The 14,104-nt window shown below is 39.6% G+C and overlaps 1 long non-coding RNA gene across 2 annotated transcripts in view; it reads left to right on the top strand.

Annotated features, from left to right (window-relative positions):
- LOC120101704 (uncharacterized) overlaps positions 1 to 13,474 on the top strand; it is a 107,988-nt gene extending 94,514 nt beyond the window's left edge. For both annotated transcript variants that reach the window (XR_015683843.1, XR_015683844.1), the window contains one exon: positions 11,916 to 13,474. This is a non-coding gene — a long non-coding RNA (uncharacterized LOC120101704). The remainder of the gene's footprint in view (positions 1 to 11,915) is intronic.
- The last annotated feature ends 630 nt before the right edge of the window (positions 13,475 to 14,104 follow it).

Below are 14,104 nucleotides of genomic sequence, written 5' to 3' on the forward strand. Positions count from 1 at the left end.
GGTTAGCAAAACAAACAAAACCAGTTTACTCTACTCTCTATTAAAAGAAAAGAAAAATTTTACAAAACAACTACAAACCAAAACAGCTCACGTTTCTGGCTTTGCAGATGAAGTACTAGAGTTCACACCTCCTCATTTCTCTGTCAGAAATGGGTCTCCTTAGCTACCTTGGAATGAGTGTTCAGTTCTGTACTCTTCCCTAGTTTAGGTGCACACATCTCCCTCTCTGGGAATCCGTGCTTTAGTTTCCGTGGGAGAGAAGTTGGTGGGAAGAGATAATGCGAATAAATAGATCATCAGGCGAAGTCTCACGTGAGTACTTGCTACTCTGCAGGCCCAGGCATCTAGGACAGTCAGACACACACCCACTGCAGACAGCCTGCTTACAGACCCCCATACTGCCTGCTTTGCCTTTCTTCCTTTCTGTCTCCCCTCCCCCACCTCTCACCTCCATTCTGTTTCTAGAGCTCCAGCAGGAGGGGCGGGCAACTTGGCGAAGACATTTATTTCACTCTGTATTTTTCCAAATGCAGAGGAATGGCATCCCTAGCAAGCCCTCGGCCCTTTTCTTCTCAAAAGGATCTAAAAGTTCTTTGCTTTCTTTTTTCCTTTTAATTTTTTAAAGCTCATACCAAAGTAAAAAGTAAAAGACATGTGTTTAAACTATTTTTCGTAGACATGGTTTTTCGATGTCGAAGCTGTGAGGGCGGGATGTTAATGGAGTCTTTTTATGTCTAAAGCTACTGTAGAGGTGTCGGGACAATGTGCACACGTTGGAAATGCCTCTGGAACTTAGCATAGAAGTGTGTTTCAAACAACAGGGCAACTAGAAAGGCAAATGTGTCGGCTTCAGCTCACTGACTGCCATCCCCAAGGCCCATGAGATCTGTCTGTATTTAGAATGTTTCCACCAGGCAGGCCGGGGGAAGGGGGGGGGGTGCTACAGATTCAAGAGGCAAACTGTAAAACACGCATGTGGCTGGCCTCAGCACAGTGGGGCTCAATAAGGGGACTTCTTGAAAGCCACCAATAGGCATTTAGATACAAGCTTACTCCAAACAGGCTACTGTATTGGGGCATCTTCCAGGTGATCTATTAGTGTACACAGGATGCTAGATCCTGGCTCTATGGAGAGTTTCAACATGAAGCTTATTTATCTGAGTCCATCTTTTTTACATTTTTCCATCTGGAATGCTTTTTATTGACTTTCGTTACTTAACTTGATTTCCATTGCTCCTGTTGGCATCATTTTAATGAGAAGCCAAACTTCTAGCCAAAAAACTTCGTGTGTGCTTATAACAGATCCATTCATTTCAGTTAGCTTATCCTAAGTTTATAGAGAAGGGTTTACACCATGACATTTCCATATGTACATATGGTATACTTTAGTCCTTTTTTACTCTGTCTACTGCTTTTTCCTTATAACCCACACCTGTTTCTGCTCTTCACATGTCCAAGCCCATATTAAGGACCTTGTCTTGGTAAGACTTTGATTAACATTATGATCTCCAGTTCCATCTACTTTCCCACCAAGGGTATAAATTTGTTTTTTATGACTGACTAAAACTACATTATATACAAAATATATATGTATATCCAATGTGTATATATAACATACGTACATATATAATATATACATATATAACCTATACACACATATACACAATACACACACCCCCACACACACATATATATATACATATATGCATGTTGATGGGTACCTTGGCTGATTTCATATATTATCTATTGTGAATTAGTCTTCAATAGCAAGGATGTGCAGTTATCTTTCCTAAATGCTGATTAGTTCCTTGAGGTATACAACCAGCCGTGGTGGGATAGCTGGGTCAAATGTTAGTTCTATTTTTATCAAGTAGTTTATCTTTGCATATGCATGTGTGTGTATGCATGTTAGTGTATATGTACATGTACGTATGTGTACCTACATCTATGTGTAATACAGGCACATGGAGGTCAGAGGACAACTTCCCAGAGTTGGTGATGTTCTTCTACCATATGTGTTCTAGGGACCTAAGTCAGGTCCTTAGGCTTGGCAGCAAGTGTCTTTACATACTGATCCATAGCACACTCTCCTGTTTGAACTTTTTCAGGAATCTCCATGGTGACATCCATAATGGCTGAACGCATTTATATTCCCAGAGGGTTAGGAGGCACTAGCACCTCTTAACATGTTTTTGTTGCAGAATTAAAGAGCACAGTATGGTTAGAAACCCTAGAGTACTGCCTGCCAGGTTCTAGTTTTTCATGTAGATGGTGATAATGGAAGCTCTTATTTCTGAAAACATTGGTGTATCATTTTTCTGGTTGCACATTCTATTTTGACAAAAGATAAAACTTTCAAACTTTAGCAGAAAGAAAGTACACATTTCTAAAAGTTTCATTCATTTGGCTTATACAAGAGAGTATTTTATACTTAATTTTATAAGTAATTTATAAATAATTTCAGAAGCGGGAAAGTGTCATGGACTCTGGCAAGGGTGTATGAGTATAGGGACTGCTTGAGATGAAAAGAACCTAAGGAAATTATAACCTCCTAGTCCTGCTTAACAAGGAAAGGGAAAGAGTTGAGGGTTTAATGATTTAATCAAGGAAGCCTGGTTGAAATGTTGGAAACACTTTGAGAACAGGCCATCTTTTCTATCCCTCTATTTATGTAGTTCCATAAAGTGCAGCTACCATACAATAACAAGAGCTAATATTCATTGCCCACTAAATACTGTTGTCACTATGGCCTTGGCGAAGAGAGTAAACAGCCCTAAGTTTCTCTTACCAGGCTTTCTTATGCAGTTATGAGTGTACTGTTTTTCATTGGCTTCAGAGCCAACATCCTAAATGGGACAATAGGAATTTCACCAAACCTTAGAACAACAGTAAGACAGTTGACAAGGAGGCTGAAAAAAAAAAAGAACTTGTTCAGCAGACAAAAACCTCTTTGACTTGAAATGGAGCAAACAGGTTTCTGTGTGGAATCAAAATAAATGAAGAGAGGCAACTTCTTGACATCATGTCCCTAGCCCCCATCAGCTGAGAGAAACAATAGTTTCCAGACAGCTAGCTAGTACCTTGCACAAAAGCCAAACACTTCTCTCCAGAATTATGAGCCTAGCCCAGTGTTCTGTGGAAATAGGCACTTTCCAGATCATTCTGTGATCATTCTGATGATGGGGTTTACACTAAATGCTGCCATTACTGCGCCATAATGTGTGGAAGTAATTTTCTTTCAGCGTTGGGGACCAGAGAGAACGTGTTTCCTTCCTGTTATTAGTCTACATTCAGGAGAAATTCATTTGCTGGAAGAAAGTTATTAAAACAACCTAATGCAATATTTGTGTGAGAAATAATAAAGTTGATAGATTAGAGGTGAGCAAGGGCAGCATTTCTCTGTATCTCTTTCTGGAGCCCACTGCAGATTGTTAGTATTTATTGTGTTGTGGCTTCTTAAATGGATGGCTTGTCCATTTGGTATGGGATTAAAGACTCATGCTCTTGGCAAAGGGGACAAAGCACAGCTGAAGATTGGTTGCTGCTACATTATGCTCATGCATCATGACAGCAGTCATGCATGTGTGTGCCTGTGTGTGTGTCAGCTTGTGTGTGTCTGCCCGTGTGCTCTCAAAGTGAGCAAAATTTTGATTTTTGGTAAAACAGATCAGTTTTTGGTTCACCAACAAGAGGTTCTTTTTTGGGGACTGCTGACTCTAACTTGTATCTTCACACAGTATTTAACACTCTGTCAAAGACAGTCCATGATAAGTGCACAAGTAATTTTATCTTTTCGTGATTTTTGTGATTACATGAACTGTGCGTTTTTTTTTTTCAAATTCCTTTGAGAATCTTTTGTTATATTGCTTGATTTTGGGCCTCTGAAGGAATTTTCCATTATGCAAACATGTTTTCCCTTTGGGATATATACTTTCTTTTAAAAATAATACCTTTACAAGTTCCTTTGACAATTTTGTACAGTTGATTTTGATCCCCCTGACACCCGCTCCTCCCTTATGTATCCTTCCCGTGTTTCCCTGTCGGCCCACCCAACTTTGAATTGTTTTACACTTTTCCCCCTCTTTTCAATGAGTTCAGTTTATGTTACCCAACTAATCTTGGGAGTGGAGCCTACCCTGGACCAGGGAGGCACATGAAGTGTCACACCATTAAAGAAAATTGATAATCCCTCTCCTAACAACTCTTGAATGACAATAGCTGGTGGCGGTGTTTCAGGATACCCTCCTCACCTGCTTGCTGGGATGTCATCTGGCTTAGGTTTGTGCCTGTTCTTTGCATGTCAGGTGCTTGGATTCATATGTGTGACCGCCCTCTTATCGATGATTCCGTTAGCTTACTACTCCCCACACTTCAGCCAGGATGCACAGAATCATTTGAGAACTCTTGGGATACATATATGGTGGGCTTCATCTCAGAGTCTAAGTCAGTAGCTCAGGTTAAGTGCAAGAAAGAACATTTCTTAACAGTCTTACAGATAGGACTGCTGGTCTGTGGCTATGCTCACAATAGTGTTACTGTGGAAACCAGATGCCTACATTTAGTTATATAACACCGAGTACTAAGTCTTTCTTTAAATTCTGCTGGAAGGCTTACTGGCAAGCTTTTAGGGGTCTCAAGTATAGGATGAGCTTTACCATTAACTACCTTCATATTTCCTCCCTGTGTCTACTATCTATGCGTCTTTTATTCTAGGTGTCCATGATTGAGGTCTTAGGGTCCACTAGCCTCACTGTCTCATCTTTAGCTTTTGCTCCGTTGAGAATCAGATCCAACACAGCTTATAATAACAATGACCTTTTTGCCTCCCCAGTTTGTCACACACTTCTGTGGTTCTGGGGGCCTTTCCCACACCTACTTTGTTTAGGGTATCTGTCTTAGTTACTCCTATTTCTAAAACACCTTTGGTCTAAAGTTGCTTTCCCCGCCTGTACCATCTGCGTCCCTTCTTACTTATGACACAAATAAAATCACTTAAAGGTCATAGAGGGATAGAGAGCTGGGCTACATTATATTAAAGCCTCTGGCCACTCAGATTTACAGAGGAAACTTAAAACAATCTCATCTTTACATAGAAAATTCTTAAGGTAATTTTAGGTAGCATTAATTTCTTTTGTGTTAGCTCCATTCCTCTGTTTCTGAGACTCACTTTAGCCAACCTTTACTGAATAGAACTAAAGTCACGTCTCACTTGCTAGTATTAGTCTTGCATTTTACCCCTTGCCCACACTATCCTTTGAATAATAAGATGTTCTTAATGGTATAGAGGTGACCTTTACATTGGTTGAATAAACCATGCTAATTATAGGCTTTTAAATTTAATCGGGAAAGAGAAAAGGAAGGTATTACAATATTGGAATAAAACTGTAACATTAACTACCAGTTTCTATTGCTGTTTGCTTTGTGTATTGACAAACTTAACTTGCCAAGGGCTAAAAATTGATTTGTCCTGCCTCATTTCCATTACAGTTAAAGTCATTATGTGGAACAACAGGAGCTTTTACCAACAAGGAAAAATGTATCTATCTTCACAATTAACTAGGAAACTGGCATTTAAGGATTTCAGACCGCTGTGTCCTTACTGTACAGAATATACTTATTAAAAATGTGATACTATGAAATGGCAAGTCTCAAACACTTAGTTAACCTTTTCTGTGCTTTGACAGTAAGGTTACATGGTATAGCCCTTGCACTGAGAAGCATAAATATAATTCTTGACTTTTCCTTCTAGCTCATTAGTCAATACCCATCTAGTGAATGTGGTATTACAGAAAAGAGGTTATAAGAAAAGCACAGTTTCTTATTAAAAAGATCTGCTATTTGAGTGGAGAGAAAAGACACACGGATAAAACAAAAGGCAAAAGTGAGAATCCTGCAAAATGAGAGCACATAAGGATGCTCTGCACATAAGAGCAGGGAAACATGTCTTGGGTGATGTTAAGTGAAGAAGAAAGTGAAAAGGATCAGTGTGTGTTGGAGGAAGAAGGAAGGTATCCAAAAAAGAACGCTCTGTTTTGACCTTGAGTGCTTTCCAAAGAGTGCACTGGAGACCTGCCTAACAGGGGGTTACCTGGGATGTGTGAAATCAAAAGGGTTGGAGGCAGAGGAATCTTTATGATCGTAGTACTGCAAAGATGCCCAGGTTTTCTGAAGGTGAACTATATAGTGAAGAGCTTCAGAGAGGGAGAATTGTGCCTTCATTGGAGCCAGTGAGAAAGAACGGATTGATACAGAGCTGTGTTGAGGCAGCTCGTGATAGATTGCCACTGACTTTTCAGAAAGACCCTGTTAGGCTATGTGTTCTAAGAGCTGAACCTAAGCATCTAGAGCAAGGACTCCAGATGAGCAAGGACTGCAGGGGAAAAGAGAATAAGAATTAGAGTGAGGCAAGCAAAGAAATCAGGGAATAAAAGGTTTCTACAAAGACGGAGCCTGCTCCAGTGAGATTTGGAGTTTAAATCAAACCAGAAGTTTGTCCTGGGCTGAGAAAAATGGGTCAGGCCTTTGTGTCTATTAAACATTTGTCACCTACAACTTGTCTCCAGGTGCAGTGTGAGATGTAACCCTCTAAGTGTTTCACAGCAGATGGCTTCTGTCTGCTGGAAGTGATTCTCTAGAAAAGAGGGCAAGTTAGAAGACGGCAGCCAATACTCACAGCAGTTTGGGGAGGAGAGTACACATGCTCAGTGGGTGGGGCACTGCAGGGTTTGCTCCATGAATCTTATGTTCCAATTAAAAAAAAAAGAATATTGAGTCTTCTCCCTCCCCATTAGATCACAATCTCCCAAGCCAGCTATGACACATAATTAGAAAGTAAAAACAGTGTAATATTCTTAATGTCTTTCCTCTGCCTCCTCGTCCAAAGACCTGCTACTTTCATATACTTCTATGCCAAAGCCCCAATCTAAATATTAAGTCAAAACTTGGATGCAATCAAGATAGCATCCACAGCAAAGGCAAAGAGACCTTGGAGGCTAAGCTCTCTCACATACCTCATAAACCTCAGCCCTGCATATTTGACCTAGGCACAGAAGTTACTGGGTTATAGCCTGGACAGATGATTAGAGAGGTGATTTACATGTTTGAAGACATGTTCTTATTCTTCTCATGTTATGTGGGCAAAAGCAAACAATATCTCAAATTATCTATTAATAAGTTAGAAACTATCCCACCTGAATTTTAATATTCTGAAGAGGCAGAACAGAACTAGCCTAGCAAGTTTATAATCTTGGCTGTACTTCAGAATCCCCTGGGAAACAAAGAAATTAAAACAATACCTAGACAGATTAAGCAGGATCTTAGTCAAGAGAGGAAGTGGAACAGAAATCAGCATATTTTAAACCCGTAGAAACTAGGCAGAATGCTATATGACTGCAATCCCAGTATTCTAGAAGACCATGCAGAATGATCATGACTTGAAGACTAGCCTAGGCTACATAGCCAGACCCTGAAATCACCGGAGACAATAAGGTATAGCTGGAGTATGCTTTGTGTCACTTGGCTGTTATATAGAAATTAAACCAAAACAAAATCTTAAAAGCACCTGAAAAGCAATGGATCAAAGCACTATCATTTATTATTCATTGTGTAGCTTTAGGCTGGCTGGCTGGTACTTACGGTCTATGTTTAGTTTGCTCTTGTACTTAAGGTCAGTGGATAGTTCAGACAGGCTTGCTAATCTTGGCAATGTTCGCACAGCAGGTTGTTCAGTGATATAAGGTGAGACAATGGTCTCTGCTCCATGCGGTGGTGCATCCCTAGGTTAGCTGAACATCTTCACGTGGTAGCTGAGAAGGAGTCTGGGAGACCAAGCAGGAACGTACACAGTCTCTATTTCTACGCTAAACATTGGCAGGTCTTCACTTTTGTCTTAGGCTGCTCACACCAGTCAAACTGTTAGCAAAGTGACAGAATAAAGGGACCCTAAAATGAGGAAGCTAAGACAATCAATTGGGAGACGCCAATAAGTAAGACCTATATATAGTTCAGTTTAATATTTAGACTTAACTTTTGACTTTACGGTCATCAATGTGCTGAATTTAAAACCTGAACATTTCCTTCACAAAATAATTGAAAACTTCCACCACTTATACATACACCTTCATGATTAGCATATTTGAATTTGACTTATAGCCATGGCATAAACAAAGATACATAAAATATACAAATATATATTTCTTCTATTATATACTATGTATATATATATTTCTTGAAGTCAAATATATTTTAGTTCACAGAGACTACATCCACAAACAGGCAGCTAGAGAGATGTACACACTTGAAATTCGTTTTATTTGATGTATTACTTATGGAGTGTTCATGTGACCTGTTAGCCACTGGAGTATGTACTGAGAAAATCATTATAGACACCTAATCCCTCACGTTTGACAACCTGTATCCTAAGAGCCTCACCATATTTCAATCCTGCAGAACCGTTGCTCTGAGTGGGAGGGAATGCCATGGAGGAGAAAGCCCTCCGCATCTCTTATGCCTGCATGCGAGAAGGTTGAAAGGGGCCGTAGCTCCACACGACCTATCTTTCACTTTTCAGTTATTTTTCAGAGTGAAGATTAAAGGTCTTGTTGTATCTTTATGGGTTTTTCCACAACTGAAAATACACACCATCTGACAATCTTCCTTTCCTCCTTGTCTTCTTCGGCCTACACTGTTGCTTGGAGAGAGTCATCAGTCCCTCAAACCTGCCTCTGTTATTATCCCCTTTCCTCCCATTCATGCCAAAGTTTACCATATTCTCAAGAATCAATCAGAATGCCTGGGATCCTACACTTCACCTAGGCGAGCAACAATTATAGCTCACTGTCAGACTTGCACCATTCAGTCTAAGGGAGATGCTTGGCTTTTCTTACTTAGGAATATTTGCCAGGTTTTTGATCTTCAAGTCTGGTGGGTTAGCTACCTCAACTATTCGAACTGCTCGGCTACGCTGGTCCCTACCAGGAGGCTAAGTGGTTCACCTACTCGAGCCATCATGAAAGTCAGCCCAGAAAGAGACACAGGGGCATCTGCAGAGTGAACAAATAACATGCAAGCATTATAGTTAATATTCCAGAGTTTTAGAAATAAGAAACAAAACTTGGACATCTTACATGTATGTAGAATCCAACATTTCTCCATTTAGCTAGTTTAAATGAGTCTCTAATTTGTATTGGAGAATTAAGAGAAGTCCTGGCCCATTAAAACCTTGTAGTCAGACCACCATATTGAGTGACATTTCTATGACAAGTGCAGACATTTGTGATGTTGGAGTAGCTGTTCCATTTTTTCTGCATCTACAGTAAACAATATTAAACTCTAGGATATAAGCTCTACCATTTTAGGTCCTCATAGAGCCTTGCATAGATCATATAACTTCTCTTTGGTTCTGTGTTCACACGCGTAAAGAGGGAAAACAACTGAAAGAATCATTTTAGTCCTGACAAGTGTCCACCAGATTCTTTAAGAAAAGCTTGACAACTCTCTGACGGAATGAGATAGCTTTAAAATCTAGACAAACAAATTCAACACTTAAGAACAAATCATTATTCTATTACATTTTTGTAACTCGGGGCCAGGACTACCTTCCTTCACCCACATGTAGTTGAGAAGCTAATTCTCATGGTAAACATGTATGTCATGCACCAGAAATGTTCTCAGCAAAGTTTTGTGCTCTCTATGGTCCTGAGATTGTTAAAACAGTGAAAACAGAAGAGTTTATATCTCTCTGACTGGTTTTGATCAAAAGATGTCTATCACATCTCATGGTAAATATATTTACCCAAAGGTTTCCTTCAGGTCTACCCTGGGGCACATTATAGAACATTTGGAAATTTATTGCTGGTAGGAGTGGCCTCAACTTGAACTTCTTGAGTGGCACAAATTCTGTTTTGGCTAATTTTCTACCTTGATTCCAAATTCCTGAAGGAGTCCTCAGGGAAATTAGATATAATCCTCACCTTTTAGAGGTCTTAACAAGTAGAGAAGAAGCCAAGGACCTATTTGCTTGTGATTTAACTTACCGATTGCCATCTCTGGTCTTTCCCTGGCCCATGTTTGGAAACCATTCAGCCTTAGGGAATTATAAAGTAAGCCCTGTCACAAGCTCAGCCCCAAGCAGGAGTATGCCCCTCACACCAGTGGGCTAACCTGTTTAAAACATTGGCAATGACGGATTATTTTCAGGGTTGTCTGACTGAGACTCTCATCATTGAAAAATGCTTTCTTTCTGGCACTGCACTTGCCTGTCCTCCTACACGATGAAGCAAATGTCTCCATGACAGATGGGCCATGCTGCAGCCCTTAGGAGTCAGCAACCTGGAGGCTTATTACACCAGAGGGAAAATGCTCTCAAGAGACCTCCATGGAAGTCTGCCTTTCTCTCATGCCAAATAGCCATTATAGGGTCTAACCTGACTGGCAGCTCCCTGTGCATGGAGATGGAGATGCTCCTTACAGTCTGGGGTAGTGCTTGTCAACATTCTATTAGGTCCTTAGAGCTGCTAATTACTGTAAAAGAGCATATGAAAATTTTGTGCTGGGACATGGGTAGGCAAGACGAGTCTGTTCATGCCATGTTATCATGAGGTAAAAAGAAGGCTGCCTCTATTGGAAATACAATTCTGTCTGAACGTATTGAAAGGAGTGTTGGGCCTGGAGCCTGATCTCTCAGAGACACCCCAGTCTGGGGAATGACTGCATTTGATTGTGGTCTAGTGACTTTCCTGCTAAAGAAAAAACAATGCTGCCCAGGACCTAGTTTCTTCCAGCCACACTTCCTTTCTCACTTGTTTTCATTATTTAGAGCTATGGTCACTTCCAAACAGAATGGTTGAAAATCAGTGGTAAACATTTATTTTACTCAGCTCTATAACTGTACTCCAGTGTTTCTTTGCCACACATGTCAGTAGGGGAAGAGGATCAAACTAAGGTTAATGGTTCACTTCTAAATTGGCTTATCCCCGTGGGAGCTGTGCCTCCAATGAAGTGCCCGTCTTCACTTGAGATTCCTTATGACTTAGACTTGCCTCCTCACAGCAGGATGACTCTTTCCAAAGACCAGCATCCCATGAAGAAAATATGGGCAGAAGCTATCCTGATTTCTGTGACCTAGCCTAGACATAGCAGGTCACATCTGTTATTTTACTGTTTTCTGCAACAGTTATAGAGGGCTGTCTGTGTTCAGGGTGGAAACTCTACAATTCGTACAGGATAGCTATGGGCGACAAAGCTCGTCAAGGTTACATAGGAAAAGAAATACTGTGATGTGCAATATGAAATTTGGTATCATTCTGTCACTGTTCAAGGTATATTCTCTAGTAGGGCTCGATGGTGATGTTGCTATGGTGTTCTTCTCTTAGGTATCCATGTAGTTCCCACTGTCACCTCTTTTACATCTCCACCAACATATTTTCTTCTCGGCAAGTACTTACTTTCCTAGATACAATATAAAAATGTAAAACATTTCCCAGCTCCATTAATTTTTTTAAAAAAAGTTCTCAGTACGTAGATTCTGCATGTTTGACATAGCTTCCTATTGGTTTTCTCTTCCATTAAGTTAAAATCATAGATCCCACATAAGCAGGGCCGTTTTTAAAATTTCATTTATTGTTCTTATCCTTAGTGCTGGAAGATTATCTGACAGGAACTAGGACACAGTGACTATGTTTTAAGTAAACCAGTGCACAGCTTCCCAAAGAAACGGCACTGAGCCTGGGCCCACATTTACTCTGTTTATTATATGCTAAACAGTGTCAGGCATACCTATATGATAAAATTATTTAAATATTAATTATTAAATAAGATAGTTTAGAATAACTTGATTGGGGGGGAATAAGCAATGACCTACCAGCATTCCATTTCTTGTCACTTACTTATGTCACCTCTCCTACCTCCTCTTACAGATATACAGAGCTAACCACTGTGAACGTTCAGTACTCTGACCACAACGCTTCTGATTAGACCCAGGAATTGTATAGAGAGAAAGGAGGAAATCATGGGTCATACCCAGGAGACAAGATGTCACTCCGACAACGAACCTATAGGTGTTTGCTTGCTGTTCTTCTTCACTGCCCATCATCTGAAATGTCTGACCTGTTAGTCAATTGGAAGGTTGCCGTTTCCCAATAGGGATCAATGCTCACAGGTGACATAACAGGTGGCTTAGAATATGGAACAAAACTGGAAAAAAAATAACTATTATTGCCTCAACTATTGTCTTCCAACTGATTGGGCAATTTCGCTATCCTGGGGGAATGACCTTTCTCATTTGAGCATTGTTCATGAAACAGACAGTTACTGTTTTTGCTTGTTAGCACATTCTGCAGAAGTGTCTGGAAGAAAGTAGTGACATTTTAAAATGGATTAATCAAGGAGGCTTTAAATTGGATGCGTTCTTGAATTTCATCTAAATGTTACTTGCTGTAGATTACAAGTTGGTATCAGGCTGGCATGCCCTGGACCCCATTATCACACGTAAAATTCCAGAAATTCACAAAGAATCTGTGCTAAGATGATCTTAAAGGACATTCCTCTGCATGAAGTGATTAATAACATTATTTTCAGCTAAAGCAGGAAGAAACCTGTCCTAGCAGTTTTAACCTGGCGGCCACAATGACAATAGTGCCTAGATACATCATCTGAGTCAACTCAGCACACATGGCTGTAATGTCTCTCCCTCACTCACACAAGGACACTGAGTCCAGAGATACGTGGCAAGGGTGGCCTTGCTCTCTGCGTTTAGGGCTGTGTGGGACAAATGTGATCCCAGAATTCTGGCAAGGATTCTGCCTCCTTAAACAGGGGTTATGAGAATGAAAGGACTTCACATGCTTTGATTCGTTCTGAGACTAAGGAAGAAGAATATAGACTGCTAATGTAATTTATGGACAGAAGCACTCTGAATTTAAATGAAGCAACCAATGGGCCCTTTGATTGGCATTTATATCTCCTTTTATAGAGATCACATAGAGTAGTGTTATAATTCTTGACAGTTTTGATTGCAAAATATATAGGACTTTAAGCTCCCTGGAAGAAAGAAGAGATGATTAATATTAATAATTAAATACTAAACATACAACAGATATGAATAATGTGCTTTATATTTATATAGCTATTGTCTTACCTTGTTGAAAAGCACTATATGCTTAATTGTTAGGACTGCCACAATAAGACGCTATGTTATCTAAACCACATAAAAGAAGGCATTCAACCTAATCCCTAAATCCTATTAATTTCTTTGCTCACATTACAGAACAAAAACTGCCACCTTTTGACTTTACTATTCAAACTGTTTTCAAAGCAATGTGACTGATTAAAGACATAGATTAAAATTCAAATAACCTGGTTAAAATGTTTAGACACAAAGCCATTGGGAGTGTCAAGAAAGAATGTGGAGATTTAAAATAAAGACATAATAAAAATAAATGAGAAAACAGGCAAATAAAAGTATGGTTATAGCAAAGGTGCGAGCATGCTTCTTTGTGCTTGTGTGTGTGTGTGTGTGTGTGTGTGTGTGTGTGTGTGTGTGTGTTGTCACAGGATGCTGAGCGAAGCATCTCTAGGCTGTCAGCAAAAATACAGCTCTAATAAGAGTGTGTATTGTTATGGGGGAAACTATTTCAAGAGAAAATGTACATATCTTAGATTATATCTAGCACTTGGAAAATTGCAAAATGTTTTATCACCTCCATTTCCTACCCCTTCCCTTCCCAGAGCCATAATCACGGCCAGGAGGAATAAGGCAGAAAAAGACAACAAGAATGAACAAGCACTTTCTTCAACTCAACTTAAGTTTAGTCTTTACATCAAACTGGAACAAATCGATAAGTACAGTAAAAAGCTTCAAAAGCTATTTGAAATATTTCAAATAAAAACATAATGGTCACATGGTTAAAAATTAGTGAAACATGAATGAATATTTTGAAGCACGAAGAAAATGTGACCCCAAAAGGTATAAGTTTATACATTGGAAAATATTTGTAAGTGTTTGAGGTAGGACTGAATTTGAATTGGTTGTATTTTAAAAAGCAAAAAGAAGGTAAAATATAAGCTGCTATGTAGCTTATATCACTGTGGCCATTCTTCTTAGAAG

This window comes from Rattus norvegicus, chromosome 3 (assembly GCF_021556685.1).
Source record: "Rattus norvegicus strain SHRSP/BbbUtx chromosome 3, alternate assembly SHRSP_T2T, whole genome shotgun sequence".
Taxonomy (NCBI): Eukaryota; Metazoa; Chordata; class Mammalia; order Rodentia; family Muridae; genus Rattus; species Rattus norvegicus.